Source organism: Ochlerotatus camptorhynchus, unplaced genomic scaffold (assembly GCF_037179485.1).
Source record: "Ochlerotatus camptorhynchus isolate MF236.1 unplaced genomic scaffold, CSIRO-AGI_Acam_v1.1 ptg000040l, whole genome shotgun sequence".
Lineage (NCBI taxonomy): Eukaryota > Metazoa > Arthropoda > Insecta > Diptera > Culicidae > Ochlerotatus > Ochlerotatus camptorhynchus.
In genome coordinates, this window is record NW_027040531.1 from 2176443 (window position 1) to 2197881 (window position 21439).

General features: G+C 37.9%; 1 protein-coding gene, 1 long non-coding RNA gene and 1 pseudogene across 17 annotated transcripts in view; 2 read left to right on the top strand and 1 right to left on the bottom strand.

The window, feature by feature from the left end:
- LOC135713122 (uncharacterized) overlaps positions 1-15459 on the top strand; it is a 388886-nt gene extending 373427 nt beyond the window's left edge. Inside the window, exon 2 of the long non-coding RNA XR_010518707.1 lies at positions 15383-15459. This is a non-coding gene — a long non-coding RNA (uncharacterized LOC135713122). The remainder of the gene's footprint in view (positions 1-15382) is intronic.
- The window catches only part of Piezo (piezo), a 135118-nt gene that overhangs the window by 9879 nt on the left and 103800 nt on the right, over positions 1-21439 (bottom strand). The window lies entirely within an intron of this gene.
- Positions 19254-21078, top strand: LOC135712647 (PHD finger protein 7-like; annotated as a pseudogene).

The window sequence follows — 21439 nt, forward strand, 5'->3', positions numbered from 1 at the left end:
ATTGATTCTTCTATGAACTCCCTGAAGGCTTCTTCCATAAATCCATCCTTAGAATTTCCATGCAATTAACCTCAGAAATTTCAAAAATTTCTGCTTAGAATAATCTTGGACTTCTCCCTTGCATTCAGGAAATTAAATTCATATTCTCCTTAGGATCCCCATAGTATTTCCTCAGAATTCTCAAAACAAAAATCCATCACAAACTTTGAAACTCTTCTCAGAATTCCTTTGAGATTGAACACTCAAAATTCGACTACATTGGAATTCTTCTCGGAATTTATTTCGAACTCTTTAGAATCGTTAAGCCAAGTTTAACTATAAAGTTAAACACCTAGCTTAATATTTAAGCGCAGAAGAATAAATCGATCCTCAGAGCACTTTCGTAGTCTGTACTTTGGTATTCTTATCTGATATATATGGTATCATCCCTAGAATCCTTTAAAATTCTCGTAAAATTTACTTTTGATTTTTTAAAGTTCTTAATCATCCTTGAAAGACTTTTGAAAATCTATCACAGACAAATACCTTTGGAAAGTTTACAAATTATTTTCTGGGAAAGGATGTATATTTTTCCCGATTTTTAATCGAAATTGTAGGCATTTCCCAATAGTTTTCCTGGTGTTCTAAAGTTTTCCGGTTCACTGGTCACCCTTGTTAAAATTTTCAATTTTATAACAGATATGTATATTTTGTTAAAACTACTTTAGACTTTCTTAGTGTCAAGTATTCAATTTAAACATGTTGTTGATATTTTTAAATTTCACTCTATTTAAGTAGTGAAAAAGTGACTTTAGTGGCTATTTTTAGGGAAATAGTGATTTTAGTGACTTTTTGGTGTAAAAAGTTACTTTTTAGTGACTGACTTCAAAATAGTGACCAAGTCGCTAAAAAGCGACCTGCTACCAGTGATATGGGGCAAACGTATGACACCTAAGATCGGATTACTTTTAAAATATGAAGAAGTACAGCAAATATTTGTGTAATGAGTTACTGTGTTACCTGACTCATAACGAATATACAATGTATACCTCGTCTAATTTAACATAGCAGTTGCAAATAGATGATTTCATGTTCCTACAGATACAACGTATATTCATTATGAGACAGATAACACAGTAGGACTTGGAATTCTCCGAGACTTAGAACATCAATCATGATCTAACTTTGTGCATTTTTTAAAATTCAGATAAGGTTTCCAAATTTCGAAACACATGAAAAAGACCAGGGCAAAATTTATAGGATTCCGGGACTGAACAAAATTTCCATGATTTAGGATTTGGTCACATCGTAGTGTTTCAGTCTCACTAAACGATTACGGTAAAAAAAAAGGCTCACCACAATAGATCTAAATTCTGCGCACAGGGTGACTGGTAGCTCGTGGTACTCTCGAAACAGAGTGATAGAGCATCTCAAATCAAACAAAAAATTAGTCTACACTATACCCATTTGACTAAATAAGATTCCTTGAGTTTTCCAAGTTGTTCCAGAACTTTCACGGAAAATTTCTGGATTTTTAAGAAAGCCGTTTTTTAATTTGTTGAAAAATATGTTACTTTTAGTAAAACAACAACTTGATTACCGTAAACGTTTAATCAGTTTTAAGAGAACAGATTTACAAACAAAACCATTAAAAGGTGGGGCACTTTATTATGGCGATAGCGGCGCTCCCAGTGGTCGGATATGCAAGCTTTTGGCAGCGTTTTGTTGTTTGGAAACAGTTCTGCTCGGTCTATTTGTTTTATAGATTAAAACGTGGTTCCGAGATATTCATCATGCAGGAGGAGAAAAGAAAAATAATTGTGCACAGTTACCTTCAAAATCCATCAGCGTCAACTTGAGAGCTGGCAAAACTGCTGGATTATCCTAAAAGTACTGTGGCGTGAGTAATTAAAAAGTACAAGGAAATTCTCACACCGTTTATCGTCAACTGCGGTTGAAGGTCTTTTGGAAAATCAAGGCTGATCCTTACTGCTTGGATTATGATTTGGCGAAAAAACTTAATGCTGACCGCTGTACTGTGCGGCGAATCCGTCTCCGAGAAGGCCAAATGTTACCGTACAAGTAAGTAACCCAACCGAAGCCTCTAACAACAAACACTGACCAAAAACCGGGCCAGTAAGCTGTACGACCTGGTGCTGACGAAACTCGATGGATGTGTCTGGATCGACGATAAAATCCATGCGAAAGTCAATTTCAAACAAATCTCGGGGTTCAAATTCTACAAGGTTTTTGCTCGCGTCAAGGTTCCTGTCAGATTCAAATTTGTTTTCGCGGGTAAGCTCGCTAAAAAAAATGATTTGACAAGGGATCTGTTCCTCTGGCAAGAATACCAGCGTTTTGTGTGGCGGATAAGGCTATGAATTCGGAAGCAGTGTTGGAAAAGTTCGCGAAAACTCACTATGACTCGCGAACTTTTCCCTTGGTGAACTTCGTGAAATATCGCGAACTTTTCCAACACTGTTCGGAAGTATTGAAAAGGGAGTGCCTCCACAAATGGATGTTACCCTTCATTAAGTCCCATGATGGGCCAGTTACGTTTTGGCCAGATCTAGCCAGCTGCCATTACAGCAAGGACGTGCTAAGGACTGTTCATTAATGAAAGTATACACCTGTTTCTCAAAGGAAAATATTTTGTTTCGAACGAATTCTTAATTTTTCTTTATATAAATGAAAATCAACATACATATGACCGATTTCTCGTGACTTTGCATGTTTACTTCTCATTTCTGAAGAACGCTCGGACTTTTCTCTTGATACCGCCCATTAGATTCTGCAGAACTTTCTTCTTAACTTTTCGTTGCGCTGCAGATCAAATTTTCTTGAAGCAGTCAACAGGGCTTGCTTCTCTGCCATCTTTCCTACGATGCCGTTTAATTATTGCCCAGTATCTTTCGATAGGACGCAGTACAGGCAACAATCAATACGAAACTATCGATTTTAAATTGGCTCTCTACTTGACTAGCCTATTGGTCCCAAGCAAATCGATTAACGTACCCCACTTTAGTCAAAATTCTAGTACTACACAATGTTTGTTTTGATTTACTATGAAAGTTTGACAGATAAAATGAGGGGTTCGTGGATTTTCCTATGTTCCGAGGGGTGAATCGATTAGCTTGGGACCGAAGATAGTACCAGAGCTGAGCCAAAAAGTTGAGCACGTTTCTTCGGGACCTTCTGGTCTTAGAGTTACCTCTATGGTACAGGTCAGTTTGGGGGATTTTGGAATTTTACGACAAAATCGACTTTTTCCTTCTTGAGCATCTCCAACGTAGCAGAAGCATAGTGAGCAGATGCCAGATCCGGCCAAAACAATGGTGGATCCGTATGCTTTCGGTAGATGGGTAGAAGCCCTTTTTTTGATGCATTCTTTTCTGTAATTTTCATCATTGATTGCGCCCGTTTTGAAATACGAAGAACTCTTCAAGCCACAGGAGCAAATGGCTTGCCACACCAAAACCTTTTTCCAGATTTTTCGGTTTGGATGTATCGCACATCATCACACACTAAGATTTTTTACAGTAGTCAGTATTTTTTTACTGGATTTTTGAATTGCTGAAAAAGTCGGTAAAAATTCAAATGACCGTTATCCGTAAGGAATCAATGTAATCGAAATTAATTTAAGTAATTTATTTTCTATCATTAAATGGGGTTAACAGAACTAAGTCTGTACAAGTTCAGAACAAATTTTCTCATTAATAAATTTTCCACAGATTTTTAAACTTTTACCGAACAGTTCCGCAATTCAAAAACTCGGTAAAACCGTACTGACTCGATTAGTGTGCAGGCACATCTGTCCTTTGCTCAGCGTTGAAAAATTGCGGCCCGGAAAGTGTACTGGTATCCAATTTGACGTACGTCTCGTCGTCTATCAAAATGCACCGGTTCGGCTTTTGAAGGAGAACGTCATACAAGTTCCGTGACCGTATTTTCGAAGAAGCTTTCTGTGAATCCGTCTTTTTGGGTGCTTTTTACGTCTTGTAAGTTCTGATATTGTTACGTTTCTGATAATCTGCAGAGTTCTAACTTTTTGGCAATTTAACGAACGGAACACGGTTTATGCTGCCAGCTCTTTTTTCTGGTCCAATGCCCCTTTTTTGCGCCCAGATTTCAGTAAATCTTCAACAGAACACATTTCTCCAAACTTCTTAACAATCTTGAATACTGTAGATTTACTGTACTTTACGTTTTTTGCCAATTTTCGAAACTTTTCGGAAAACCATTTGTGCAGAATTAAGCGAGTTGATAAGCTGATCCGACCCATGGTTCGAAATTTCTCACAATTTATTTTTTTATTTTTCAGGTGTTTTGCCAAAATAAACAATGTTTTTCCACACTGAGCCAAAATTCATAATTTTTCGTTACGTTTTATCCCTAAACCATTGATGAACAGGTGCCCACTTTCTTTAATGAACAGTCTTTACAATGGTACAACGACAATGGAGTCCAGTTCATCTCAAAAGAGCTAAATCCACCAAATTGTCCCCAGTTCCGTCCAATAGAGAAGTATTGGGCGATAATAAAGATGAAACTGAAGATGAAGGCAGCAGTCACCAGCGACATTGGTCGGATGAAGAATTGATGGAATCAGCTAGCCAAGACCGTGACTGAAGAAGGTGTGCGCCGGCTGACGAGCGGCATCAACAGAAAAGTGCGAAAATTTCTGCGAAATACCGATGATCTATTTGTTACATCTATTTTCATGAACTAATAAGATAGGGGAAATAGATGTAATGTCGGCCTAAATGCCCCTAATTTGGGCCCATACACAAATTCAGCAATCGACTAAATTTTGAATAGCGACCAAAAATATCCATTAGCACACCGTCCCAATGACGCATTTATCTAGATAAAATTGATAAATAGCCGATTTTTAGCGATGGGCACAATCTTAGATCCATAGGCCACCATTAGAGCCATTTCCCCTATTGCCTTTGTTTCATCCTTAGAAAGTTTGTTGATTGAAAAAAAGTTTAAAAAATTCACGCATTTGAAAATACCCCATTTCTGGAAGATCTAACCTTTACCTAATTTAAGTTAGTCTAAGTTGTCAAACAATTAAATATCTTAAAGTTTTGAACTCCAAGTCCAAGATCAAGATCTTAAACCATTTATAAGGCCGAAAAAAACAAGCATGGCATCGACTCGTACTACAATGGTGTACAGATGGTGTAATGAACAAATACAATTATATTTTAGAATACATTACTCAAAAATTGAGTATGAAAAAAAGGGTCCAAACTATGGGTTTTCTCCATATAAGTTCAAAAAGCAGGAGTGATTTTTCTGGGTGTGCATCAAAATTCCTGAAATCTTCGTTGCATATCGACCAAATAGGGGAAATGGCTCTTATGTTGACCTATGGATCTAAGATTGGGCCCATCGCTAAAAATCTGCTATTTATCAATTTTGTCTAGATGAACGCGTCATTGGGACGGTACTTATGGATATTTTTGGTCGCTATTAAAATTTAATCGATTGCTGAATTTATGTATGGACCCAACTTAGGGGCATTTAGGCCGACATTCCATTCATTTCCCCTATTTAGAATTTATCGGTATAGTTTGGGCGTGATTGATTGATTTTGTCGGAAGTTTGATGAATTTTAGTAAACATCTTCATTTTTAGCACCCATTTTCAAACTGCTATATTTTTAAGAAGAAGGAGGCAAATGAACAGAGATTTCTTATTTAATCTAATACAAACGCAGCCAGTACGAGAAAGCATCCTGGAAAAAGGTTTGGTTAAATAACGTCTGAGCAGAGATTTCACGCATTTATTATAAAAACATACATCATTATTCTGGCTTCTATTTTACTAAAATAGGGGAAATGACGGCTTCGGCATGCCAGACTATTTTCGGCAACCCAAATTGAAACACTATTTTCACTGGATTTTCTTACGAAAACACTTCGCTGAATGCATGCAAACGATTCTTTATGCTTACAGTTTCAATTTGACTATATTTTTACCACTGAGAAAAAGCAATCTTGCAAGGTTTTCTTGAAATGAAACACACGCACTACAAATTGTAGCTGATTTCGAGTTGCCGATAATAGAACAGCAGATTTACATGCAGTTCAAATGGAACGGTTGCCGAAGAAAAACTGGTTGCCGACAATACTCGCTCTCACTAGAGAAGATTGGAGCTTTATAAAAGCGTTTCAAAACAGTTTTTGACAATTCTTTCGACAGAAATTGTTAGAGCAGCTGGCAGCAAAAGATTGTAAACAAACCAATACTGCATATGTGTGCGTTCCTTAGAGAAAAAGGCTATATAAAGAAGGTCGCTGCTTAGGTTGCCGAGAATACGTAAATTCCCCTACGTTCATAACAAAAATAGAGCTCACTGTTCATTTTTTTTTTCCAATAAAAAAATTGCCGTTTGTTGACATAAATTGTGAGTTCACAGGAAAAAATAATAGTTGTTGGTGGCAATATAGTTGTCACTGCCTTATACAAAAATTGAAAGCGCCTGAATTTAATATGATTTATTTTATGTTCACACTCCTAAATAAAGCTAAATTAATTAATTAATTTTATGTTCACAATCTCTAAAACATACCGAAGTTCGGCATTTCGAATACTTCTGCTAGTTTTGTAACTAGAAAACTTCTCATGTTCCTGAATCTTGGAAATTTATCTATGTCCGGAATATTAAAAAAAAAACTCCCTGAGCCTTGATGATTTTTCTTAATCCAGGATCATAAAGTTTTCTACACTGAAACGAATCTTACTGGAGAGTAAGTGACATTACTAATTTGCATGAAGAAATTTCTAAAAGCGTAGGTTAGTCATGCTCTGAGTGACCTACGCTTTTAGAAGTGTCTCCATACAAATGAGTAAAAGTGAATCACAACTGAATAAAAGCGACTCACTCTCTCAGTTAGTTTCGTGAAATCTCAAAATTTATTTATTTCTTAAATTTTTTCAAATCTTGGATCTTGGTCCTTGAAAAATCTTTGTTGGAATCATCCTGATACTCTTTAAACTCTTTACATGATTTCTTCCGTATTTTCTGAAGATTATCCTTTTGGTATTCCCTTATAATTTTCTCCATAATAATTTTGAAACCGATTTGCAGAACACTGTATGAATTTACTCTGAAATACTAGTCAAATTATTAATAATTCTTGTAGTATTACTTAAGAATTCCCCGGAGAATTCACAACAAATAGCTTGCTGTTCATTGTTTTTGAAGTCTATGACGGAAATGGGTTCCATGTGCCGAAGTAGTGCTGCACCCTATAATGGAAGGAATTAATCCTAAAATTTGATTAAGAGTATTTTTTGGACATTCGTCAAAATTTGTCTAACACAGTCGCAGAATATTGATACCAAGCACTGAGCATGCCAGACCGTAGCTATCTTTGTGCCTTTTTATGCAAATTTTAAGCCCTTCCTATTAAGAGAACTATACAAAAAAAAAATCTCGCCGATTAAAAAAAAGAGGCATAAAATTTGCATCAAAAAGCATAAACGTAAGTACCGTCCGGTAGCCTCAGATTCTGTGATTGATGTGTAGGGTTAACTACCCCATTTCCGGCATATTAAGCACAACCCACACTTAGTCTTTCTTAATATAGCGCAGTTTAGCATCAAACGGAATTTTATTATTACTGATGGCATCCAACTCTATTTACCTTTCCGTACGTACCGTAAGATTTGATAAAGATAAACCAATCGTAGAGATATTGTCAAAAGTCTAACACTGTTTCTTGACGCTAATCTCGGCCTACGGATTTTAAACTCGGCCTAACGCATTGAAACGCTATTTGAACGCCAATGAATTCACTTCGGCCTATCGGATGAAGATAAAAATTGATTCGGTCGGAACGCTTGTTTTGTTTTTGGGAATAATGGGTGCAAACCTTTATATCACGCGTTTTTATTGACTTCGTTCGGTAGCTTATTAACTAAAGTATCGTACCAAACGCATAATTGACTTGTTAACTCTGAAATCATAGATTTATTTCAAGTTTTCTGCTTGATAGGCCCAAAATGGGCGATTATGCCGAAGTAGTTCTCTACCCTATTCCCTAATACATATTTCATTTCCGCACCGCTTTCACCTCCAAGAACACAGAGGAAAAATTTCCACAGCATTGATCTAAACTGGCTTCCAAGCCTCCAACCTATCGGTCCTTTTCAGAACCACAAATGACTGATAAAAGTGTTAAATAAAGAGTAAGAGCTTGTATCCAAGACATATCGTCCAGGATTGGCTTGTACTACATGGACATTGACATAGCACCTCACAAACAGAACTCTCAAATTGCTTCCGAAATTCAACCTATCGATCTTTTTGACTGATAACGAGTTAAGAAATCAATTCAATATACACTGTACACTATTTGCTGTGACATCAAAACTACCTTTCGTAATCCTACGTTAAATCTACGGTCGTGTCTTGGAAACAACCTCTTACTTTTTTTTGCAAGGTTATGTCACAGATATTCTGCCGTTCTACGCATATCTGTCCCATGTTCTAAAAGTTGTATCTGAGAAAAACGCGAAAAATGTTTCGGATCATTTCTGCTATTTGGCAGTATAATACGTTAAAATAAATTAGTGCATTGTTCACATTTCAACAGATTCAACTTATTCTAGTGAAAACTGCAGAAATTACCTTCAATGAAATCAGTTAAGCATATTTTTATACGAAAAATATTCAGTGGGACAGGTATATCATTTTCCATGAAGTAGGAAATTCTACGCATTTCAGTCCCACTAGGAACTGTTACTTTCCTTGTTGCTTTGATGGACACGTTGCGTTAGACGGCTTTACTCTTGTGTTTGCTTATATTTACGGTGTTTGCATGAGCATGCTTGCATTTTTCGCGAAATTTTGGAAGAATCTAGATAATTTGCATAGCTATCCTTATTAACTGATACCAACCATAAGGCTGTTGACAATGCTGCAACTTTTATAAACGTAGAGGAAATGCAGGTAATGTCGGCCTAAGTGTCCCTAATTTGGGCCCATACATAAATTCAGCAATCGACTAAATTTTCAATACCAACCAAAAATATCCATTCGTAACGTCCCAATGACGCGTTCATCTAGATAAAATTGATAAATAGCAGATTTTTAGCGATGGTCCCAATCTTAGATCCATAGGCCAACATTAGAGACATTTCCCTTATGAACATTTTGCAAAAACTTATGATGAATGTTCTGCGTAGAGCGACAACTTTTTAGCATCTTGTCCTACTCATTAACAAAATGAACGTAGGTTTAATGGAGATGGTAGGGTCAATGGTGACTTCGGCAACCATGTACTGTTATCGGCAACCGAAATTTAAACGTTAATTTCGATGTATTTTCTCACCATAACACTTCGCTGAACATATTTAAACGATTGCTTAGTATTTCAGCTTCAATCTGATAACATTTTTACAACTGAGCAAATCTGTTAGGTCAGGTGTTTCATCAAATGAAACATACGACTGATTTCGAGTTGCCGTTAATAGAACACCTGGTTAACACGCAGTTCAAATGGAAAGCTTGTCGAAGAAAAAGAGCCTGCCGACAACAGTCACACTCACCTGAGAAGTTTGGAGTGTTGTAAAAACGTTTTCAGCCCGTTTTGGACGATTCTGTCGATTGGAATGGATAGCAGCAGATAAATGTAAACAAGCAAACACATCATATGTGTGCGTGACGCATAATAACATACACAACATAATAACATTCCCCAGAAAACCATTCCCCAGAATTCCATTCCCCAGAATGTACCATTCCCCAGAAAAGATGATGAAATTAGTAATTTTCACTTTTCTTTTTTTTTACTATTGATAATACACTATGTTTACTTTTATGGAAGTATATATTTATCAATTCCAAACCATTTTTTAGCTCTTTATAAAATGACAACCTTCAAGTTTTCGAGCACTTCGTTCATCATTAAATAAGTCAAAGGGTCTATTATGCAATCCAATTCAACCAGTCGGAAACTGTTAAACCTTATCGAAGAATTTCTCGTGATGGATTAAAAAATCGGTGCATGGAACGTTGAACTACCGATTACAAATTTATAACATTATTCCACTCGTTATTATCCCAAATGGTCATTACCTCGAATCCCTTGCGAAAAGCTATTGATTATATATTTTCCTTATATATTAAAAGAAGGGAATATTCCCTTTTTTATCGTAGGGGAAATGTAGGTAATGTCGGCCTACATGTCCCTAATTTGGGCCCATCGCTAAAAGTCTGCTATTTATCAATTTTATCTAGATGAACGCGTTTATTTATTATTATTTTTAACATGCATCCTGCAACACAGTGTATCACTGTCTGTATGGATATTTACTTGTCTTCGTATAATAAAAACGCACAGACAGAATTATTAATGTGTAGTTAAAGAACTAATCCTATTTTTAAACATGGTTTTCGACCGTTTGTTGAAACGACGGCAGCAAACATCCAGTGGATTGTTTTGACCGTAGACTGTACGATGCTGAGGAATACGGAGAAGGTCATTTTGTCGCGTCTACCTAACCGGTGCATTGAACTGGATTTTCGCTACAAGTTCAGCACAATCTACATTGTTGTCCAGAATGTCGAATATGAACAGCCGTTGCAGAAGAATCCTTCTATCAGCCAATGTTGAAAGACGAATTAAAGCACAGCGATCCTCGTACGGCGGAAGAACAACCGGATCGTTCAGTCCGCATCGTGCTCTCTTGCCGTGCGGATCTATTTGCTTTTCGATTTCTCGATGTGTTTTCCGTCGATCTTGTTTTCCGTACTGACGTACCAATGCTACCGACGTCAGGGAGGCAGCTCCCACCCTGAACCCTAGCTAACCGACCCATCAACTCATGGACCGAGGACCAACGGCTTTACTTCCCTTCCGAAGGAAGGCGTGACCAGAGATTTTATGCCTCAGAAAATCCCGACGGCGCCGACTGGGATTGAACCCAGGCCCATTGGGGCGAAGAGGCAATCACGCTTACCACTACACCACCGGCGCCGCTATCTATTTGCTTTTTGCTTAAGGAAGTGTTACTACTACCTAAAGCTACAACAAATTTAAACAGCACTTTTCAGTGCTCAACCTGTAAAAATTTTCTACCTTGTTCAACTCCTCTTATTCCTCTTCGATCCTTGTTTGGACCCTACCCGAGGTAATCCTTCTTGGATATCGATTTGGAAAATTCCTCTTCGATCCTTCAGATTCTTATAGTAATCTGCTTGGAAGTCGATTTGGATAAAAAATTTACTGCCGCCATGGCGCCTAAACGCAAAAGAAAGGGGCAAACTCTTGACCCCCCTTCTGAAGAAATTAATTTGAGTAATCAATTTGATTTGCTCACGGATGATGAGAATGATCCATCATCCAAGAAAAATTCTAGTAAACTTTCCCGGCTTAATGCCAAGAAGGAAAAGATTCCCCCTATTGTGATAACCACTATCGATTTCCATGCTCTTCGCATGGAACTTTTGAATTTCGTGAAAGTTAAGTTTTCACTACAAATTGGACGTCGGGGTGAATGCCGTGTATTGGCTGAAACCTTGGACGGATTTAAATGTCTTCTCAAGTATCTTACTGAGAAGAAGCACAATTTTTTTACTTATGACACCAAAACTGAACGTGTGTTCAAGGTTGTCATGAAAGGACTGCCCAGTGGTGAATCCCTGGATCAGATCAAAGATGAACTGTCAAAATTACTTGGAGTTGTGCCACTCCAAGTAATCAAAATGAAAATGAAATCCCGTCCTGGCGATTCGCGCAACGGGATTTCTAATGATTTTTATTTAGTTCACTACAAGTCTAGTGAACTAAACAATCTTAAGGCCTTAGAAAAAGCTAGCCTTATGCTCCATGTCCGAGTGAAGTGGGAACACTTCAGGAAGACTGGAGGAAATTTCCAAAACCTCACTCAGTGCCGTAAGTGACAGGGATGGGGTCACGGAACTAAAAATTGCTACATGCCAGCTAAATGCATGAATTGTGGTGATTCCTCTCACGCAAAGGACGACTGTCCTGTGAAGGAAGATCCTAAGAAATTTAAATGTTCAAATTGTGGTGAAAACCACAAATCCAATTTTTGGGAATGTAAGACTCGCAAAGCGATCCTACAATCTCGTTCTAACCGACAGGTAGGAAACGCTCCACGTTTCCGACCAGGTATAAATTCCTCTGCTGTTAACAACGGTCAGCGAGGAACAAATTCTACATTCGTACCCGTAGGTACAAATATCACCCCTGCTTCAAATGTTTCATCTGTACCTACTCCCCTCGCTGCTAACAATGTTCAGCGAGTTAATGGAGCTACCTATGCTGCTATTGCAGCGGGTAGAAATCAAAATACTAACCAACGTTCTAACGGAAATTTTGACAATTTTGACTTAGGAAGCATTACTGCTCCTAAAATGGAATTTTTACAGAATTCATTAATTGACATGATTTCTGATATGCTTAAATCTAACTCCATGTTTGATGCTATTCAAACTGGAGTAAAATTTGCTAATAATATTGTCATGACTTTAAAATTCAGTAATGGATTTTAAAGCATTAAACATTTTAAATTGGAATGCTCGATCTCTTAAAGATAATGAAGACGAGCTATTTAATTTTTTGAGAGTTCATAACGTGCATATTGCCGTTATAACTGAAACGTTCCTTAAACCTGGCCATAAGGTTAAGAAGGACTCAAATTATTTAATTTATAGAAATGATCGTCATGATGGACCCTGTGGTGGCGTTGCCATCATTATTCATAGACGAATCAAATACAAAATACTTTCTTCATTTGAAACCAAAGTTTTTGAAACTTTGGGAGTTTCTGTTGAAACAAAATTTGGACAACTTACGTTTATAGCTGCCTATTTGCCATTCCAATGCGTAGGCCAGCAAAAGAATTTTCTCAAGGGTGACCTCCAGAAACTTACCCGTAATAGGTCTAAGTTCTTCATTATTGGTGATTTTAATGCAAAACACCGCTCATGGAATAATGCTCAAAGCAATTCCAATGGTAATATTCTGTTTGATGATTGTTCTGCAGGTTATTACACTATTCAATATCCAAACAGCCCAACATGCTTTTCTTCTGCAAGAAATCCCTCAACTATTGATTTGGTCTTAACTGATTCATGTCATCTTTGTAGCCAATTGGTTACCCATGCTGACTTCGGTTCTGATCACCTTCCAGTAACTTTTGAAATATCCCAAGAAATAATTTCTAATCCCAACAGCTTTACTTTCAATTACCATAGAGCTGATTGGGAGCAATATCGAACATTTATGGAATATAACTTCGATCCAAACATTCCTTTGCAAACCAAAGATGAAATTAATTATGCTCTTGAATCTCTGACTACTTCTATAGTTGAAGCAATAGCTGCCTCAGTACCAAAATGCGAGGTTAAATTCGATTCAATTATAATAGACGATGATCTTCAGCTCTTGATCCGTCTTAAAAATGTCCGTAGGAGACAATTTCAAAGAACACGCGATCCTGCCACGAAAGTTATCTGGCGGGATTTGCAAAAACAAATTAAAAAGCGATTCTCTGCCCTGAGGAACAAAACTTTTGAAAATAATGTTTCTAAATTAGACCCGAGTTCCAAACCCTTTTGGAAACTCACAAAAATTTTGAAAAAACCTCAAAAGCCAATTCCAGCGCTTAAATAAGGTGGTAAAATTTTGATCACAAATTTGGAAAAAGCTCAGAAACTTGCTAAGCAATTCGAGAGTTCCCATAATTTCAGTTTGCGTCTTACTAGTCCTATTGAGAATCAGGTTGCTAGGGATTTTCTGAATATTTTCTCTCGGGAAAATATTTTTGATGATTCCTGGGGGACTGATTTGGACGAAGTAAGGTCTATAACTGAAAAGTTTCAAAATATGAAAGCTCCAGGTGATGATGGAATTTTCTATATCCTCATCAAAAAACTCCCAGAGAGTACCTTGTCTTTCTTGGTAAAATTATTTAACAGATGTTTCCATTTGGCATACTTTCCTGATAAATGGAAAAATGCAAAAGTTGTTCCAATTTTGAAGCCGGATAAAAATCCAGCTGAAGCTTCTAGCTACCGTCCAATAAGTTTGCTTTCTTCAATAAGTAAACTTTTTGAAAAAATAATTTTGAATAGAATGATGCTTCACATCAATACGAACTCAATTTTTGCATATGAGCAGTTTGGATTTCGCCATGGGCATTCAACTACTCATCAACTCTTGAGAGTTACCAATTTAATTCGTTCAAACAAATCTGAAGGCCACTCAACTGGAGTTGCTCTTCTATACATAGAAAAAGCATTCGACAGTGTTTGGCATGAAGGTTTGATTGCTAAATTGAAAAAGTTTAATTTTCCACTTTACATTATGAAATTAGTTCAAAATTATTTAACTGACAGAACTCTGCAGGTAAATTATAAAAATTCCAAATCTAATCGACTACCTGTTAGAGCAGGAGTTCCTCAGGGTAGCATTCTTGGGCCTATATTGTATAACATTTTCACTTCGGACCTCCCTGATTTGCCTCAGGGTTGCCACAAATCTTTGTTAGCTGATGACACAGGCATTTCCGCTAAAGGAAGAAGTCTTCGTGTTATTTGCAGCAGACTTCAGAAAAGTTTAGATATTTTCTCTTCTTATTTACAAAAATAGAAGATTTCTCCCAACGCTTCCAAAACTCAAATTATAATATTTCCACATAAGCCCAGGGCTTCCTTTTTGAAACCTAGTAGTAGTCACATAGTCACTATGAACGGAGTTCCAATTTCCTGGTCAAACCAAGTGAAATATCTTGGATTAGTTCTTGACCAAAAAATAACTTTTAAAGATCACATTGAGGGCATTCAAGCCAAATGTAACAAATATATAAAATGTTTGTATCCTCTTATAAACAGGAAATCCAAACTTTGCCTGACGAATAAACTTCTAATATTTGAACAAGTTTTTAGACCGGCCATGCTTTACGCTGTGCCAATATGGTCTAGTTGTTGCACTACCAGGAAAAAAGCACTTCAAAGGATTCAGAACAAAATTCTGAAAATGGTTTTGAAGTTGCCTCCCTGGTACAGTACTACCGAAGTACATAGAATTTCGAATGTTGAGACTTTAGCACAAATGTCCAACAAAATAATTAATAATTTCCGGCAAAAATCGTTACAATCCTCAATTGCAACGATTAATTCCCTTTATACTTAGATAAGATTAAGTTTTAGTTATTTAGTTTTAAGCTATCAATTGTTATACTGACATGCAGGTTTAAAAAACCTGTTTAAAATACTGAATTGCCAAGACAGGAACAATGTAAAAACACTTAGATATATATCATAACAATTAAGGCTGGTAAGTTACTGTAGTAACTGGAGCACCTAGGTTAAAAATGAAATGTAATTTATTTTGAATTTGGAACAAATAAAGAGTTAAAAAAAAAAAAAAAAAAAAAAAAAAAAAAAAAAAAAAAAAAAAAAAAAAAAAAAAAAAAAAAAAAAAAAAACAATTGGATCGTTCCATGGTAACAATCGTAGAGCGTAGCGGACAAAGTTACGTTGAATCTTTTCAATACGAAAGCAAAGCGTGACGTGATACGGTGCCCATACTAGAACGCCATATTCCAGTATGCAACGCACTAGCGAAGAATACAATGTTTTTAGACAGTATACATCCTCAAATTGCTGCGTGTTGCGCTTGATGAACCCTAGTATCGCATATGCTTTGGCGGTGGTTGTTGCAATGTGCTCGATGAATTTCAGCTTACTGTCCAGTATTAATCCAAGATCCTTGATTGATGACACACGGTTGACACTTGAAGCGTTCATCTTATATTCGAAAATGGCAGTTGTCCTACATCGGTTGAACGAGATGATGTTACATTTACGAATATTCACTTCCATTCCGTTTAATGAGCACCATTCAAGAAGCGAGTCGATATCGATCTGAAGAGCGCAACAATCGGACATGGAGGTTATCAGGCGGAAGAATTTCAGGTCATCAGCGAACATGTACTTCGGTGATCTGATGAGTCCGCACAGATCGTTAACAAACAGCACGAAAAGCAATGGTCCCAAATGACTTCCTTGGGGAGCCCCGGAAGTAATTGAGAACGTTTCAGATGAGGTTCCACCGAGGCGTACAAAAGCCCAACGCTGAGACAAGTACGATTCAATCCATTGAGTAAGCCACTGAGGGAATCCCATGCGTTTGAGTTTTTCCACTGCCAGTGCATGCGGCACTTTGTCGAATGCTTTAGAAAAGTCGACATAAACTGCATCGACCTGTTGTCGCTTTTCAAGGCTGTCCACAAGAGAAGAAACGTAGCACATCAGGTTGGTTGTTGTTGACCGCTTCCTGTCAAATCCATGCTGACTCTCTGATATCACGTGTTGAACGTTACGATACAAAGAATCATGGACAAGGCTCTCCAAGACTTTAGGAAAGCAATTCAAAATCGAAATTGCACGATAATTTTCGACGTCATTAACATTACCACTTTTATGAATGGGAGTGATGGCTGCAGTTTTCCATTTGTTGGGAAATATGCCCTCCGAAAGAGATCTGTTGAAGAGTATACTCACAGGCAAAGCGATTGACTCCGCACACCGATTGATGGAGAAAGGTGACAGACGATCCGGACCTGCTCCTTTCGAAGTGTTGATAGAAACCAGCTTAGCAAAGACATCTTGCCGAGAGAAGTTGTAGACGGTCACGTTCAAGTCGTAGTGCGGCAAATTGCTCAAGTACGATTCAGTCAAAGGTGGTCGGTTATTACTTTGCACACTTCGAAAGAACGCCGAGAACAGATTTGCAGATTCTGATGGAGATTCAGCTGCCTCACCTTGGTAACGAAGATGTCGAGGCATTCCGTTGGATCGCTTACGGGTCTTCACATATTGCCAGAATTGTTGGGAGTCCTGTTTCAAACTTGCTGCAGTACGATGAATGTAGCAGCGAAAGCATTGTGCATGCAAAGAGTTATATTCGCTCTCTAAGTCACGCAGCTCAGCCTTATGCTGTTCATTCCTAGACCAAAAGTAACACTTCCTTGCCCTGCGTAGACGACTTCGCACCCGTTGCAGTTCATTGTTCCACCATGGTTGTTTCTTCCTGTGGGTGTCGATCCGTTGTTTTAGAGGCACAACTTCGCTGATGATTCCATAAAGCTTGTCGTAGAATATCGATACCGCTTCGTCGACACTGCAACCAATTAGAAGATTCACCCATCCGACGTCCGAAATCATTGAGCTCAAAACTGCAAAATCACATCGCTTGAAGTCAAAATCTAACGGATCAGTTGCTCGGGAAATTTCACATTCGCTTGCATTTTCAATCACAAGCACCAATGGTTTATGATGTTCATCAACACGCAGTAGCGGTGACGGGGGCTCCACAAGCTCGAGTACATTGATATGAGTAGAGAAAACCAAATCTAGTATCCTTCCATTCGCATTACCATAATGATTCAACTGATGCAGACCATTAGCGATGAACGATTCAACCACAGTGAACTCCTGCTCAGAAGACGTCCCGAGTAGCACACTTTCATCACAATAAGTTACAGCAACTTGTTTATGACTAAAATAAGTCGTATATAAATTTCTTCAATTGATTTGTGACAAGCGTGCTACTAGGGGTATTTGTAGGTAGCAAACATCGCAATTCATCATCATGGTCTCAATTCAAGAAGGGTAGATTGTAGTCGTATTGGGACGTTACTAATGGATATTTTTGGTTGCTATTGAAAATTAAGTTGATTGCTGAGTTTATGTATGTGCCCAAATTAGGGACACTTAGGCCGACATTATCTGCATTTCCCCTACATCCAAAGAATAAATTATTTCCTTTTCTTATATTTTCAAAGAAAGGAAAACGCCTTGATCCATTAAGAAGTTTTTCTATTCTTTTTATATACGCGAAAGAAGATTCCAGGAGTGACTATAATAAACAAAAATAGTCAATCTAATACATGGCATACTTTTCTGGGGAATGGTTTTCTGGGAAAGGGTTTTCGGGGGAATGGTTTTCTGGAGAATGTTATAGAACCGTTTATAAAATTAAAATTTATGTTTGAAATTAAATCTCTGATTGGTATTTTAATAAGAATTACTGTTTTTCAAAATAAAATAAAAGTTCAACCATCCGAACGGCTCATACCGTTTCTTGTGATCATAAAAGTCCTGTTTCAATAATTCGTGAATTCCAAACGATGCGTTAATTATAGAATCAGTGAAAAATATCTTTGCGGGACAGTTATACGTAGAATTTCAAAATGAGACAATTAGACATGATGTTGTTTTTATATAAACCTAGCACAAATTATAAGCTTTTCAATTTTCATTCCAAAGGTTACGTAAAAAAAATACTATTTTATGAACAAACGTGAAAAATGGCAGTATTGCAACACTGCTTTTTGGTAGAAATAGTTTATCATTTGTAGCTTCGAAACTTTTGCATCACTCAGTTGAAATTACGTTTTTCTTAACTGCGCAGAATTATGGCGGTTTACGGTATATCAACATCTCCTTATTTTTCATTGATTTTTTTTCTGATTTCATTAAATATGTTGTACAGTGACCCCATAATTTGTTTAAAACACTGACTGATCCATAATTGTTAAAACACTATCGGGCAAGGGAGAATTTCCCCTACACCAGAAGTTAGGCAAGATTTAATGTATATGTTTATTAGAGTCGGTGTATAATGAGTCACGCCAAGAGTGAAGCCAAGTCTACCTATTGAACTGTCAAACCGGCTACCTATCGTGCAAAGTAAACAAACATAACGATGCTATGCAAGGTCCACGAAAGGTATTGCAATAAAATATAAAATAAAATCGAAGAAATGATCATAAACACGCAGTGAGCATTAAATTGTCATGGGGTACGTTTGGTAATGATGAGTAATGGAAATTTCTATTATTTTTTGTTAAAATAATTTGACATAATCCCTGATATAATGATTAACTACAGACGCTATTTTTTGTTCTCGCTAGAAGTCATTTGAAGTTGATGTACACTCAAAAATAATACAATTCATTATCAGATTAAAAAATAAACATTTTTCAAATTCACCGGTTGTATACGCTCCTTAGATTAAATTTTACACTATCATAGCTTAAACTTTATACCAAGTATGAATAGCAGTCAAAAAGCCATCCCAAAGTATTCATGTGGTCCAAGCTGGCGGTCATTAGTGCATATTATGAAAATTGTGTCGATTAGGCTGCAAGTGGAAAATGTTCTCACCATTACGAGGAACCCGTTGATTGAGTTTCATGGTGAATAACTAACGAATAAGATGAGTCAATTGATGGCCACTCCGTCGTCTTGCTGCTTCATTTATAAGAGTCCCGAGAATAATGAGCTTTTATGGGGATGTTTCACAAAAAGTGGCGCACTCGGGTGCACTACCACTGTCTGGTAGGTTTGCTTACATTTGTTTGGTTGTGAATGATTAGCTAATGGGAAATTAATTTCAGCTGCTGACGTCGAATTTGGTCCAGCATGGGGAAAACGAGGAGGGAATCTTCGGATTCATGAAGGAGGACATCAGAAATAAGGAAGCTCGTATCCGAGGACAAAAGTGCTACATCTGCAAGGAACGGTATGCTAACGTTTCTTGCTGCGCAAAGAAGAGCTTCCGTATATTTTATACGCTCTGTGGGATGCGTCAGGCACCTTGTTGCATTACGTTCCAGTCGTGGTGCGATAAGCACGTAGCGCTGGTGGATAAGGTGAAATACTCCAAGACCGAGGCCTGTGGGGTTTGCAACGATGACATGGTACCATACAGGAAGCTGGAATCGATTTGTGCCCCGTGCTGTCAGAATGGCTGGTTCCATCGGAGCTGCGTGGCACAGTTTGCTCAATCGGCGGGGTACTTTCTCAAATGCCCTTTGTGCAGCAACAAGGACGACTTTTGGCCAGGAGATGCAGCAGCGTGGGATTTATATACCGGAAAAGTAAGTGAGGCGGAGGTGGGTGAATTGGTATTGGAATACTGAATATTTTTTATTTGTTCTAGGGATGCCTCGTGGGAGCTGGAACCAAATGCATTCAACAATCAGTTGAAACGTCCTTCAGAGTGTGACGCTGAAGCGTGCCGCTGTCAGTATGGGCGTGATTACGACGATTGCAAGTGTTGGGATCTGATCCAATGTGCAACGTGCGGTATGACTTGTTGCCACGATGAGTGCATGGAAGTTCCCTCGAAGAACTATGTTTGCACTTTTTGTCGTCCGATTGTTGGTGATGAGTCGCCGGGACCAATTTTGAGCGGAAGCAGCAACACGGGTGGAAGCCGGTAACGATAGCATAGAAGGGAGTTCTTAGGGGCCAATCTCGTAGAAGACGTCAGATTAAACCGGATGATTCAGATGGGGACAGTTCAGAGTCAGTTGCAATGACGACCAAACGCAAACCTCAGAACAGACGAACCGTAATAGACTGTGACGACAGCGATTGGTTCCTAAACGAAATAAACCAACATCGAAGCGACGACTGTCCACGACTTCATCTAGTTCTTTCTCGTTGGTTTCTTCGAATGGCGAAGAAATCAGCCTGGATGAACTGGTCAAGAAGATTCGATTGCCACGAGGGACTTCCGTCGAAAAGTTGCTTCAAGCCATACCGGTCGTAAGGCTCGAGAAGCTCAGCTCGGAAAAAATCAAATCGTTGACTTCCCCGAAGAATGAAGTATCCTCCGCCAGATCATCGACTGTGTTCGATTTCAACTATCGTGTGAAGTTGAACAAAAAGCAGCGTCGAAAATCGATGGTAGAATTGCAGTCCATCAAAGAGGTCATCCGTTCCGACACGGACATACTAACGGATACCTCGGTGGGACAGGAGATTGTACGTACCAAAACGCCTGCCCAGAAATCCTTTACCAAGCAGTTCAAACTAACGCTTCTCGGGTCCAAATCCGAACCAAGAAAACGATCGACTAGCGAGTCTGATCCGGAGCACGATTGCACGAGATTTGATTGCTTTGTTTTCACTTTGTTATGCTTTCCTATGAAAATAAACTTTATATTATTTGAATTTATTGCTTTTCAATCAATAAAAATACCAACTTTAAAATGACAGTGATCAAATACATTCTACTGATAATCCACCGCTAAACTACGCATGTATATTCAAAAGATAAACTATACCCCTTATACTGCAAGTTTATACTAGGCTCGTTTTGTTGGCAACTAAACGAAGCCTGGGGTCAACCAGACGAATAGCGTTTTAGTGTGACTTTTATACTAATTAGTTTAAATTTTTTTCTGAGTGTAGAAGTCCTCTGTTGCCAAGTGAAAAGAAAGGAAATATTTCGAAAACCGTGATGCGAGTTCAACTGTTTTTCCCTTGGCGTGACTCATTATACACCGACTCTAATGTTTATGACTTTAGATTTAAAGTTATAAGAAGAAGAAGAAAATTCTAGAAGTGAACGGTTGATTTGAACGATACGGGTATATTGATGGACTCCTCAAG